Here is a 13,829-nt window from a genome sequence, read left to right as displayed (position 1 = left end):
CACATAAAGAGAACCCAAAGCCCGAACAGGCTGCTGCAGGAAGCAGAAGGAAGCAAAGGACCCAACGAGAAGGCAGACAGAGAGGTACCTATTGATTGTTGGGATTCTGATGAATCCCGAAAGACCACGGAAGACCCACAATGTCTGCTAACGTACTCCAGAGCATCCGGGGCGACACAATCGTCTCTGGTATTTTCCAACTGACGTGAACTTCTGACATCATCCAATAAATATAAATTTGAAAACGATGAATCCTAAATGAACCTAGGTGGAAACGTTGGTGGAATTATGACACAGGGATCCTTTCTGGCATCTAAGGAAAATGGAAAACTCCCTCCTGAAACATCTAGGGTATCTGTGTAAATAGGTCAGAACAATTGTGGTTACAGAGATTTCTACATCATCCGGATGCTTCCTGTGGGTGTGGACTGACAGCTGGGTAGTGAGGCCGTTCACAATAGGGCGAGGAAATGCGCAGGCTATGGGGACAGACAGACCTGGCCTGAAACGCAGCTGTACCATTAGTGACTGTGTGACTTGGGGCAAGCATCTTAACCTCTCTGCACCTTGGTTCCCTTACCCATTACATGTCCGGCTATTACATTAAATAATTAAAAACTGAAACACAATGTGAACTTGGCAATGGGGTCTTCACCAGAAGCAGAGGGGAAGCTTGCTTTCTGCAACAAGGCTCAAGAATCCCAGTCCAGAGCCAAATGTCCGGGTCTGCAAGCCTGGTTAGCCCAGCTCCCAGACTTGCCTGGGTGCAATCACGACCAAGCCAATCTACCCATCTTCTCCAGGTGACCAGTGGGTCATACGTGGACACACCTATATTCCCATCCCAGCCCATGAGCTTCTCTGTCAGCCACCCAGAGAAAATATTCAGTTTGCAAACCACAGGTTAGGATTTGAAGACCCTCACCCTGGGCCCCTGGGGGTCTTCTCTGGCTGTTGTTAACAAGTCACTATATCTGGAAAATGAAGGAGGAGAACCAGATGATAATAAAAATTCCTATTTGTGTAACTCTACAGTGTATCAAATTCTTGATTTAAATACATCAGTTATTCCTCAAGCAAATCACAAAATGCACTGAAGTTCACAGTGGAGACAAATTACCTAATGTACTGTTTACAACATGCGTCCTCAGACATTCCCTCATTTGATTTGGTATTCAAAACAGTTCTTTGAGTTATCATTAATGCAAGTGAGGAAACTGAGGCCCAGGGACCTTGCCGGTGCCCAGCTATGGGTAAGGCTCTAGGAATACAATACAAAGAGGGGAGGCGCCTTCACATCTCAGAGGCCCTTTGTAGAGCTGGATGGATCCCGACTACTTTAGCCCCGTCAATAGGTGCTTCCTGAGCCTCTTCCATCCAAAGAGAGCCTTAAAAACACCCTGCCTTCCTCTTAGAAGCTCTTTGGTGGCAAAGTCAAGATTTCTCTGGCAATTTCGCTGCAACATCCAGCTTTCTATGTAGAGTCAATAAATAGATTGATGAGTGATATTAACGATAGACCAAGGGAAAGGGGTTGTGTCTTCCAAATTGGGGAAAATATCCACAGCTATAAGCTACTTGGCATTTACCAACATCTTACTATTTAGAAGGACATATTTTTCAGTGTGGTAGAAGGGCACTGACAGAGAGAGTGAGCACTTTATTTACATGATCAGAATGGAGAAGGGCATAAGCCCACAGTGGGAGCCCAGTTGGGGCCACACAGGGAGCTAGCTGTGAGGAGCTGGAGGCTGAGGAGGTATTTATGGAAAGTGACCTCAGGGCCGAGTATGGGCTGATGGTGGGGCAGAGGGTCCAGCCCCCACGCAAGGGCCAGACAGCAGCGGCCCCGCAGACAGAGAGCTCAATCAATGTCTACTGAACAAACGAAAAACACCAGTACGATCACATACTCCTCAGCATGTTAGGTTTCCCTCCATCATAATTGGAAATCTGAGAAAGTTAACAGGATGCCAAGCAATGCATGTGTAAATCTGCTAAGATGCATCATTCCACGTTAACTGAACCAAGCAAGGAAGAGGACCACATGCACAGTACACTACCAGTTACGTAAGAAAGAAAGGTCTAGGACAGGGACAGGCACGCACACTAGCTGGGCTACGTACGCATCAAGTATCTCGGAAAAAATATACACGACACTAGCAACGTTCATGGCTTCTGGGGAGGATGGTCTTTTATTGTTTACTGTTTATCATTCCTTTTGAATTTCTACCATGTAAATGTATTACCTGTTTAAAAGTAAATAAAAATCTCTGCATCTGAATCTTGATTCAAAAAAATCAAGCTTAAGAAGAAAAACACTTGTGGGACACCTGGGTGGTTCAAGCGTCCAACTCTTGATTTCAGCTCAGGTCATGATCTCACAGTTTCCTGAGTTCGAGTCCCACATCCGGCTCTGTGTTGACAGCGCAGAGCCTGCTTGAGATTCTCCCTTTCTCTCTGTCCTGACCCTGCTCTCACTCTCTCTGTCTCTCTCAAAAGAAATAAATAAGTATTTTTTAAAAAGGGAGAAGCGGGGGCACCTGGGTGGGTCAGTCCGTTAAGCGTCTGACTTCAGCTGAGGTCATGATCTCACAGTTCGTGAGTTTGAGTCCCACATCGGGCTCTGTGCTGACATCTCAGAGTTTGGAGCCTGCTTCAGATTCTGTGTCTCCCTCTCTCTCTGCTCCTCCCCCACTCGTGCTCTGTCTCTCTCTCAAAAATGGATAAACATTAACAAAAAATAAAAATAAAAAAGGGAGAAGAAAAGCATTTCTGACATTTTAAAACAATCACAAATTTGAATAATGACAATAGTCGATGGTATTAAAAAAATCATTGTTAACTTTTTAAAGTATAATAATAGTATTACAGTCATGTTTAATAAAGGGACCCTTATTTTTCTTTTTTTTGCGAGAGAGGGAGAGTGCATGCGAGCTCATGGGCAAGTTGGGGGACAGGTCTGAAGAGAGGATCCGAAGCTGGCTCCGAGCTGACAGCAAAGAAGCCAACATGGGACTCGAACTCGCGAACCACGAGATCACGACCGAACCACCCAGACGCCCCAGAGGATCCTTGTTATTAAGAAATATCATGGAAACATTTAGAGATATAATGACACGATGTCTGGGATCTACTTCCAAATGATTGTGGGCGGGGGAGCAGCTAGAACAGAGTCAGGAGCTGGTCACTGCGGAAGCCGGTGATGGGCCTGGGGCGTTCACCATACGACTCTTTCTACTTCCGTCTCCCTTTAAAATTCCCATAATAAAAGCTAATAAACGAATTAATGATTATTTAGCTACACAACAAATAGTCTCCGTAGTCACTGAGGCTCAAGTTCACACCCAACTTCCGTGATAGTCAAGATTCCTTGGTCCTTGGGACAATGATGGCAAATAATAGCTGCTTCTGGCAAACGAGTCGTGGGCTGCTCCTCCTACGGTCCGGGTGGTGCAAATCTCAATGGAGAAAGAACTCCAAACCCAACTCCAAAATTAAACAAGCAAAAAGAACCAAAGAAATTGCTTTTGGGGGGCTCCCTTCTCCCTTGGTGTAGACACTTAGTGCCAGCTGCACACACCACAGGCTCTTACTAAGGCACGGCACCAAGGACGCAGACTAACTTTTCATTTCAATTCAAACAATACTTCTGATTTTTTTAAATGTTTATGTATTTTTTGAGAGAGACAGAGANAAAGCAGGTGCTAAATGGTCCCCTCTGACGAGGAAGAAAAACAGTCCTTCCAGATCCCCTGAGGACTTTTTAATCAATCCTCAAATTTAAATTGAGCTATATTTTCAATGATTATTTATTATACAATTTCTCCAAATGTCCAAACATAAAACGTGGCATAAACTTCTTTTAGCACTTACACAACAATGGCGACCAAGACAAATGTACAAATAAATACAAATAATATTCCTCAAACAGTGAGAGTCGGATTAACCACATTAGCACAGTGAGGCTGCTGCCGTCTTCCAGGCCTGAAAGCCCTGGACGATGTCACCGTGTTCCCGCCTGCTCCGACAGGTCCTGTGAGTGCCAGGCACAGCGCGACAGCCGCACCCTCGCGTCCCCCCTTCTCTGCTGGGACCGTCGCTGAAGCCTTGCTTTGCGCAGTGCTCTGTGCTCTCCCTTGGCTTTCCCCGACGCTAGCCCGTCCTCTCCACACTAAGTCCTTCTGTATTTTTCTCTGGGATGGCTTACCTGGCTCCAGCTCACAGGAATATCACACACAGGTGGGGGACACTGAGGCCATGTGGCTGGACCCTGACAGAATGAGGCCGTCCCAATGACCCAGGACAGGCTTTGTAAATATTTCCCATTAGTGTTAACATGAAGCCAACAAGTCTGAATGTTCTCAATTTAAGGAGAACGCAAGGAACTTCTAGAAAATATCCTTGTCCTTTGATTTGGGATGGAGTGTGACAGTGCTACTGGAGTAGTGCGGGAAGTACCATGGGGCTCGGATGACAAGTCACAATCTACCTTGGAAACAATATGAGCCACCGCCTGACAATATTAACTCAAGAACAGGTTTAAGCATATGTTTCAGGAGGCTGATGTATAGAAACACTGAAGGGTCTCCATTCCAATGAGTGGCCGAGGTCCCGTCCCAGCCTCCCCGACTCTCCTTGTCCTTAAGAACTATANCAGGATCTGAAGCAGGCTCCAGGCTCCGAGCTGTCGGCACAGAGCCCGACACGGGGCTCGAACTCATGAACCCTGGGTCATGACCTGAGCTGAAGCTGGATGCTCAACCGACTGTGCCAATTAGTATTTCTAAAGTGTTCGCCTCTGGAAAGGAGCCATGAGTGGCATAATCATGACAGGAAGCCTGTGTCCGCCTCACAGAGNGCATCGGGCTCTGTGCTGACAGCCAGCTCAGAGCCTGGAGCCTGTTTCAGATTCTTGTCTCCCTCTCTCTCGGACCCTCCCCTGCTCACACTGTCTCTCTCTCTCTCTCTCTCTCTCAGAAATAAAAACATTAAAAATTAAAAAAAAAAAAAAAAAGAACTACAACATGGTCGGGGGGCCTACGTGGCTCAGTCAGTTAAGCATCCAACTCCTGATTTCGGCTCAGGTCATGATCTCATGGTTCATGAGTTCGAGCCCTGGGACTCTCTGTCTCTCCCTCTTTCTTCTTCTCTCTCTACGCGTCCCCTGCTCTCTTTGTCTCTCTCAAAATAAATAAATAAGCTTCAGGGGTGCCTGGGTGTCTCCATCAGTTGAGTGTCAGACTTGTGTATAGGTCACAATCTCACAGTTCATGAGCTCGAGCCCCACGTTGGGCTCTGCACTGACAGCTTGGGGCCTGGAGCCTGCTTCAGATTCTGGGTCTCCCTTTCTCTGCCCCTCCCCTGTTCATGCTCTGTCTTGCTCTCAAAAATGAATAAACATTAGTGGGGCGCCTGGGTGGCTCAGTCAGTTAAGCATCCGACTTCGGCTCAGGTCATGGTCTCACGGTTCATGGGTTCGAGCCCCGTGTCGGGCTCTGTGCTGACAGCTAGCTCTGAGCCTGGAGCCTGCTTCGGATTCTGTGTCTCCCTCTCTCTCTGACCCTCCCCTGGTCACGCTGTCTCTCTTTCTCAGAAATAAATAAAAAATATTAAAAAAGATTTAAAAAAAATTTTAAAAATGAATAAACGTTAGAAAAAAATTAAAAATAAACTTAAAAAAAAAAAAAAAGAACCACAGCACAGTACTTTAGACAAACAAATCAAGACCCCACAGAGTCAAAGAACAACTTCCAGGATCAACTCATATCACTCTAAGATACTACAACTGCATTATGACACTGTGTAGTCCACACCACCTGAAAACACCAGGCACAAACCCACACTGAACGATGCCATGGGGGGGGCGGGGAGGGGGTTGGCAGCTTGGCTACATGTATGGCCTGGTTTCCCAGCACCGTTTAAGGAACCCAGAAAAGTGGAACCCTCCTTGACCAGCACCCTCTTCTTCAGGCTCCCCTAAAGCCATGATTCCATCTCCACTAGCTCAAGCTTTCCGGCAATCTAAATCTGCTCTGTTTAGAAGGTTTTAGAAGGTTGCTCTTTACCCTGGGACACCGACCTTCCCGCATTTTTGGTATTAAAATATCTTTTCTTAAAAGAGGGCAACAATAGGGGTACCTGGCTGGCTCAGTCAGTCATCAGAATGTGCGACTCTTGATCTCGGGGCTGTGAGTTCAAGCCCCGTGTTGGGAGTGGAGCTTACTTAAAAATAGATAAACAAACAAATAGGTAAACAAGTTGAAAGATGGCAACATAGGAGATGACAAGGCTTTTCAGTTTCTTATCTGCAAAGATTAACACGTGACAATCCTAAGCTGGACTTCCTGACTTGTTTTTTATGCTCTGCCATGACTAAGTGAACAGTGCATAAATACACGTCAGGAGCGAGTGTGCACAAACGGGGCAATTTTCAAAGTTTCTTTCTCTGTTACCTCCAGGAGGCGGGAAAAAGCACAACTGATAAAGCCACCCCCCTCTAGAATCACATAACAAGTATCTGTGGCATGACGGACGGGCGGTGTGGCACAGCACTGAGCAAAGACTAGGAAGTAATGACTCCAGATTAGACTAGCTGACTCAGATCTTGGAGATTCAATTCAATTTCAAGGTGCCTGTAAATTAGACTCAGAGCGGGGCACCTGGTGGCTCAGTCAGTTACACGTCCGACTTTGGCTCAGGTCATGGTCTTGCGGTTCTTGAGTTTGAGACCCGCGTCGGGTTCTGTGTTGACAGCTCGGAGCCTGGAGCCTGCTTCGGATTCTGTGTCTCCCTCTCTTTCTGCCTCTCCCTTGCTTGCACTCTGTCTCTGTCTCTCTCAAAAGTAAATAAATAAATAAATAAATAAGTTTTAAATTAGACTCAGAGGTAAATAAAAGCAAGATGAAGATTAAGGCACATTTGAAGAGGGAAACAGAACGGGCAAGATCTGGGAGCCACCGAAGGCCAGAAGATCATTCAGTGCCGTCACACAGAACCTAAGTACAGTCTTAGAAAATTCAAATACGAGGGACCCCGGAACTCTCAGAGTCCCCGCCAGAAGAAAGCTTGGCCAGGCCATGTCAGGTTCAGCCCTTGAAATGGCAAAGTAGAGAATTTGGGAAACGTTCCTAAGGGCAACAACAGAAATTGTATTCCCGCATGCTGGTTTAGGACAGAGGCTCGACAGAGGCGCAGGTGGGAGAGCTGGGTTTTCCTGGGGTGAGAGACAAGGGGCAGGGAACTTGGCAGAGCCGCCCAAACAGGAAGTCTGGGAGTGAGGTGCCCAGTTCCTCCCTGATGCTCAGGGGCAAGGACACACAGAGTCAGTGCCGCGGTGCGGGAGGCAGAGTTAGATGTGACAGAGGTGCTGAAGCGGGTACCGGGAAGGTCCAGGAGCCTTCCCTGGAGACCAGAGAAAACACAACAAGCCTTCCCTGGCCATTCTAGCACAATATGCCCTGAGGGTGAAGGTGAAGGGCTCAACGTGACAGTTCCTCATTCTCCCACGCTCCCTTCACAGGACGACCTTTAGGAGCAGCCCTCCACCTCAGCTGGCCTCTTCTCAGGCTGAGAGCTACAAGATGTAGAGAAGAAACAGCTTCGCCCCCAAATATCCACAAAATGCCTCAGGACCTCCACGCAAAGCTGCTGCCTAAAGAAGATTGGTTCTTAGCATCCTCAGAAACAGAAAACAGCTAACATAGACCACCTTCATAAAAAATGAGCCTGAGGGGTGCTGGGGTGGCTCAGTTGGTTAAAGCTAAGCAATCGACTCCTGACTTTGGCTCAGATCATGATCCCACGGTCAGTTGTGAGTTCTAGCCTCGCGTTGGGTTCTGCGCAGAGCATGGAGCCTGCTTAGGATTCTCTCTCTCCGTCTCTCTCTCTCTCTCAAAATAAATAAACATTATTTAAAAATTGACACTGAAGCTTCCTTTCCATACCACCAAGAAATAATAAATGAAAAAAAAAAAGCAAGATTGCAAATAGCATGTATATAGTACGCTACCGTTTGTGCAAAAGGGAAGGAGACCTTCATGGGAAATTTGCTGCCGCACCTGGAACACCCCTGGAGGACAAAGAGATCAGTGACGCTGGTCGAACACATTAGGCAGCAGGAGTCAGGCGTGGACAGAGGTGTGTCTAGGGCCTCATCTTTGGTGCCCTTCAAAACGTGTTCTTTTGTCATGCACTACCGATTTTTCAAGTTTGAATTAACAAACGTTAAAACGTTTTCAACGTAAAATAAAAACAAACCCGTCTTTATGCAGCAAACCGAACACACTTGTTCACCGGACAGCTGCTCTCCTGGCACACGCCAGATGCTCGTTTGTCGGACTTAATGAGCCCCGACTTAAAGACGACAAGAGAAAACCAGAAACAAGGCAAATCAGAGGATGTCAAGGTTTCAGGTCTCTGGCGAGCCCTTTACCTGTCTGCCGCTTCCCTGTTACCACAGATCGGAAAAGGGGGCCCTTGTATCACAAGCTCTGCAACCAGCGGGGTCCCAGGCACAAGCTTCACAGATGATGACAGGTCTGATCATCTGTCCGCACCAGCCATTTCGTAGAAAGAAACCTTTGAATCCAAAACATATGATGCCCTGGAACCAATATGTAGGTATGAAAAATAAATATGCAGATATGAAAAATGATCCTGGAGGGAGATGATGACGGCAAGAACACAGCATCGACCCAAAAATAGCAGCACAGGGGTTAAAAATGTCCATGCACGGTCAAAAAGGTTGGGACATGAAAAGCTGCTCTAAAATTCTCAAGCCAGACCACAGCAAGCGGTGGCCCGAACTTCCAGCGCTCTGTTCCTGGGGATAGTTTAGCCCAAAACGGGGCCAGAAGGCTTAAACGTCGCATGCCCTGGTCATCTTCACTCTCGAATTGGTCAAGGAGGGCTCCAACCCCACATTGTGATAAAAACCAGAATAACGTTAGCAGTAGATCACAGCAGAAATTCTGCCACGTGAAATTCTATTATTCTAGAGGTCTCTCTGCTGGGGTTTTTAATAAAGGGCCAGGTTTTGCGCAAAAGATAAGCCAGACTATACCTCTGTCTTCCAGAGGACCAAAGAAATAACCTCATGTTCTGGGCGGAGGGGAACCACTATGCTCTTTCTGGGCTCCTCCAGAGATTACCAGGAGGAAGGCGTAAGTGGGAGAATTAAGGAATAACTGTGAATGAGAAGCCTTTCGCCCAGATGTTATAGAAAAGAAAGCAAGGTGGAGGGAAAGGGGCCCCATATTAACACACAGAGAAAGGAAAACAATTATTCCAAGATGGCTGAACTCTAGGTTATCGAAAACAAAAACGCAAACTCAGAATCAACTCTTAAGAAGGTGTCCATCAATGAATATGCTAATCTTTGCTTCATTCTAGAAAACTCATAAAAACAGAGAAACCAAAACCAAAGGTTTCCTGCCAGAAATAAAGGTGACTGGTTATCTTCCAGTTAGATGGGAATTGGCTGTGGCACCTGGGTGGCTCAGTCAGTTATGTGTCCGCCTCTTGGTTTCAGATCATGATCTCACAGGTTCATGAGATTGAGCCCCGCATCAGGCTCCGCATTGAGAGTGAGGAGCCTGCTTTCCATTCTCTCTCTGCCCCTCCCCCGCTTGCCCTCTGTCTCTCTTCCAAAATAAATAAACAAGCTTAAAAAATAAAAAAAAGGGCTGGGGCGCCTGGGTGGCTCCATCAGTTAGCCGTCCAACTTCAACTCAGGTCATGATCTCGAGGTCCGTGAGTTCGAGCCCACCCCGTCGGGCTCTGTGCGGACAAGCTCAGAGCCTGGAGCCTGCTTCGGATTCTGTGTCTCCCTCTCTCTCTGCTCCTCCCCCGCTCGCACTCTGTCTCTCTGTCTCTCTCTCAAAAATAAATAAAGAATAAAAAAAAATTGTTTTTTAAATGAAACTCAAAAAGGGAATTGGCTGGCAAAATGAGGTAAGATATTTATCAGAACCACGAAAGCAATCGTGAAAATACGGGCAAAAGGAAAGGGAAAGAAAGAGAACTTTCCCCACGAAAAGTCATCCTACTGCACTTTCTTGTTTATTTCAAGCTTGAGAAAAGAACAGGGACAACACAGGAAAGCCCGTGAAGAAGCTACATCCCCAGCAGAAATCAGTCACACGCTTGTGCTCCTGCCGAGGAGGAGAGGCGCTGTGGGTGCTCCCGCTGCTCCAATGACTAAGGAACTTGCTTAAATGCATTTGACACACGATCCTTGAACTTCCAAAAAGCACTTAATACAGCGGCTCATGAAATCTTCATCTAAAAATGTTCATCCATTTATAATCAAGCTGCATCACGCTGACAAATGGGCTGGAAGGCTGAACAGAGGGAACAGATATTTGGAAGGATATCAGGGACTTTGTTTATCACACTGAAGGATTTCTTTCCTCCCGTTTTTAAAGAGAATCAAAAAGACCTGTGGTCTAAAAGCCGTTAATTACAAAGGGGAGGACGAACAGGAAATGAATTACATGATTCTATAAAAGAAAAATGTTTATAATAATGCAGTGTGACAGAAAACGCCACAGACGTCTCTGCTACAATGAAATCTGAAATATGTTTAATGAATTGAGGGGGAGGANGGGGAACATAGAAAAAGGCAACTGAACATCGTACTTAGCACATTAAAAGCGGTTACTATGTGCCAGGCTCCGTTCTAAATGCTTCAGATATAGTAACTCATGCAAACCTCCAAACAACCTTCTAATCTAAGTACCATTATCATTTCTGTTTTATAGGTGAGCAAACAGAGGCACAGAGAGGTTAACTTACTTGCCCAGGGTTACAGATTGTAAGAAGTAAGGGCTAGGATTCCAACCCAGGCACTCGCACCAAAATCTCTGCTCCTAATCTTTCTGGACTCCATTAGAATTTAAACATCAAGAGGGCCAGAGAAATACAAGTCATGTATGTGTGAAATCCAGGGTCAGCAGCTCACCCCTTAGTCGCGGCTCTGTGATGAGCAGTCTGTGGGCCTTAGTTTCCTCACCTGTGCGCTGAAAAGCCAGATTAGGTGAGCTCTAACCAAGGGATCGGCAGCTCTAAGCGGCCCCACGTGCATGCCGACGATCTACAGTATATGGCCCGGTCTGTTTTCTGACCAGGATATTCAAAGATTAATTCATCCTAAAACAGGCAGCAAGTGGTAGTAAGGGCCTTTCTCTGCCTCCTGACCTTCAGAAGATTATGATGTCCTCTCCATTCAGGCAAATGACAGAGAGTAATGAAAGGGGTACTGTACGGTCTCTCTTTTGGACTCGACTTAATGCGGTTGTAATGAATGGCCCTGGAAAAGCTCGAGGCGGAGACCACATGAGCTGTGCCAAACCTACCAATCCCAGGCCCCTCTCAGGAGCCTGTTCCTGGAACCTATCCTTGGATCTGGTTACTGGAATGCAGGTGAAATTGACACACTGGAGGTGGGGCAACCAAAAGAGAGGAACTGGGGAGATTAAAACATGGAATTTCCAAGGTAGCTCCAATTACAGTTTCACAATGGCTAAATAAACCTTGTCTTCTTGGTATACTCCACTCTCTTTGCCAACACCCACTCTTCCGAGTTGAGACCCCAAAATTCATTATGGTGAATTCAACACCCGCTTCCAAACCAACAGACCCCCAGAAATATCCTCCTCAAGCTAGGCCTTAAAGGTCACCCAGAGTGTATCTTACAGGTGGGTCATGCAGCCCTCCTTTGAGAGTCCTTTCTAAGCATCCCTGACAGGTGGCTGTCATCTGGCTCTGCCAGACACTTCCAAGGTCGAGGCACCGGCTGCCTCGCCGGACAGGCAGCTGCTTGCGCTGCTGGACAGCTCTCTGTGGGGAAAGCCCACGAAGCGCCTAGAACAGTGCCTGGCGCGGGGCCAAGCTCAGTAAGAGCGCCTCCAAATGGGTCAAAAGCTGCCTCCTTACAACTTGAACCCACCGATCCGGGGTGCGCTACTGGAGCCCTGCAACGCAGAGGCCCCTCGGATATCTGGAGCTGTAAACAGGCCCCTCGGCCCTCTCCTTCCCGGTGCGGATCCCCGAACTCCCTCACCAGGCCTGGGTCGGCAGACCCCCTCCCCAAACCCCAGAGGTCCCACGAGTGAGGACCAATGGAAGCAGAGCCGGCAGGGAGGCCGCGGTCAGAGATGGCCCCAGCCTCGATACCGGGGGCAGGAGGGGACAAAGGGCTTTCAAAAAAGGCGTATCCCTCGCGCCGCGGTCCAGGCTGCCTCCCTCCCAGCCCCTGGGCGAGCCGGCCGTGGGGACCCCTGCGGCGCCAGGTGACAGGCCCCGGAGGATCCGAGGCGCAGGCAGCGGCGCGATGGGGCCGAGCCACGGCAGGGACCTCGGGTCTCAGGGATCCGGCCGGACAGACAGAGGGAACGGTCTCGGCTTAGCGGAGCTCGCTCGGTCGTGGCTTTACCTGCGCGTGGTTGACTGCCGCGGTCCGGCTTGGCCCCAGCCCGGTTCCCGCAGCTCCGCGGCTGCCGGCGGCGCTCATGGAAATGCTGCCGGAACCCCTGGNCACCACCGGCCCCGCCCAAGCAACTGCCGCCACGCCCCTGACAACCGCTTCTGCCACGCCCCTGACTCGGAACCCGCCTGCTTATTGGGCGGCCAAGCCGCCGCTCTACGAGCCCTTTGCAACCAGCGGGAACTCCATTGGTCAGCGGAGCTGCTTCTCAGGGTGGAGGCGGGACCCTCGGCAAAGAACTCCTCCACAGTTGGTTACTTTTGACGTCTTTAGCCCGTGGGCTGAGACTCTATTGGATGAGGCTAGCAAAGAGGGGGCGGGGAAAAGGGGAGGTGGGCTAAAAGATGGGTCTTGTTTGCTGTTGATGGGGGCGGGGTGCAGAGAGGGAGGCAATTGCGACCGCGAGCTTGTTTGGGGCGCCGGCTAAGTTCAGGTGTCTCTTGAGTTGAGAGGAGGGAGGCCAACTGGTGGTTAGCTCGGCTGCAGAATCTGATGGCTCCCGGCCTACCGACTCACTCACCTGTAGCCCAGGACACGGCCCGCGACACTGGTCATAACCGGGAGGGGAGGGAGGTTGGTGAATCACCGAGCCACAAGGAGAGGAAAGGATGTGGAGGCCTCAGCCTCTGGCCCCTTCCAGCTAGGTTAGGGTGATGGGGACGTGCTGGGCAGTGTGGACCTGTTACTGTCCCACTTGCCTGTTCAGCCCTTAAGATGACAGTAGCCCAATGGCAGCCTGGAAGAATGCAGCCTTTAGAGTCAGACCTGCCCTTGACGAGTACTGGTTGCCTGGCTCGGAGCTAGTCACTTGACCTTCCCGCATGCACCCCGATTTCTTCCTTTCGCCACTGGGAGTTAAGAATGGTAGTTGATGAGGAGATTAAATAAATCTGGTAAACACGACGTGCCTGGCACTCAGCAGGCATCTAATCAAAGCTGGTTCTCCACCCACTCACCTCCATGGGTCCATAGAAGTAGGCCCAGTTCTAAAATTCTATGAGCCTGAAACTGCTTTTGCAATGGCATGTGCTTCGCCAAGAATAGAACGTTTGACTGACTGGAAATGCAACTCCTTTTAAGGGGTGGACAGGGCCACCTGACCAGGCCACAGTAGGGCTGGAAGAGAGAGAGGGGGGAGGATGAGACTTGAGGAGCATTTAGTGAGAGAAGGGAAGCAGTATTGGTAGCAATGTTACATTTTCCCCAGCACATTTCAGGATCATGACAGGGAAGAATGGAGCTTTCCCCATCCTGTTCAGCTTTCCAAGTGTCCAACGCTTAAGTTTCATGGAGTGTGACCAAATAACCCTTTGAAGGCTGATCAGCACTGGACCAGAAACCA

At 48.6% G+C, this 13,829-nt stretch overlaps 1 protein-coding gene across 1 annotated transcript in view; it reads right to left on the bottom strand.

The window, feature by feature from the left end:
• The window catches only part of ABHD2 (abhydrolase domain containing 2, acylglycerol lipase), a 113,852-nt gene extending 101,318 nt beyond the window's left edge, over window positions 1-12,534 (bottom strand). Inside the window, exon 1 of the mRNA XM_077774393.1 lies at window positions 12,437-12,534. The gene's annotated coding sequence lies outside the window, so the exon portion shown is untranslated. The remainder of the gene's footprint in view (window positions 1-12,436) is intronic.
• Window positions 12,535-13,829: the final 1,295 nt, after the last annotated feature.

The sequence above is a fragment of the Crocuta crocuta genome, unplaced genomic scaffold (genome assembly GCF_008692635.1).
Source record: "Crocuta crocuta isolate KB4526 unplaced genomic scaffold, BGI_CrCroc_1.0 scaffold7, whole genome shotgun sequence".
Lineage (NCBI taxonomy): Eukaryota > Metazoa > Chordata > Mammalia > Carnivora > Hyaenidae > Crocuta > Crocuta crocuta.
This window is presented reverse-complemented; position numbering and strand designations above follow the sequence as displayed.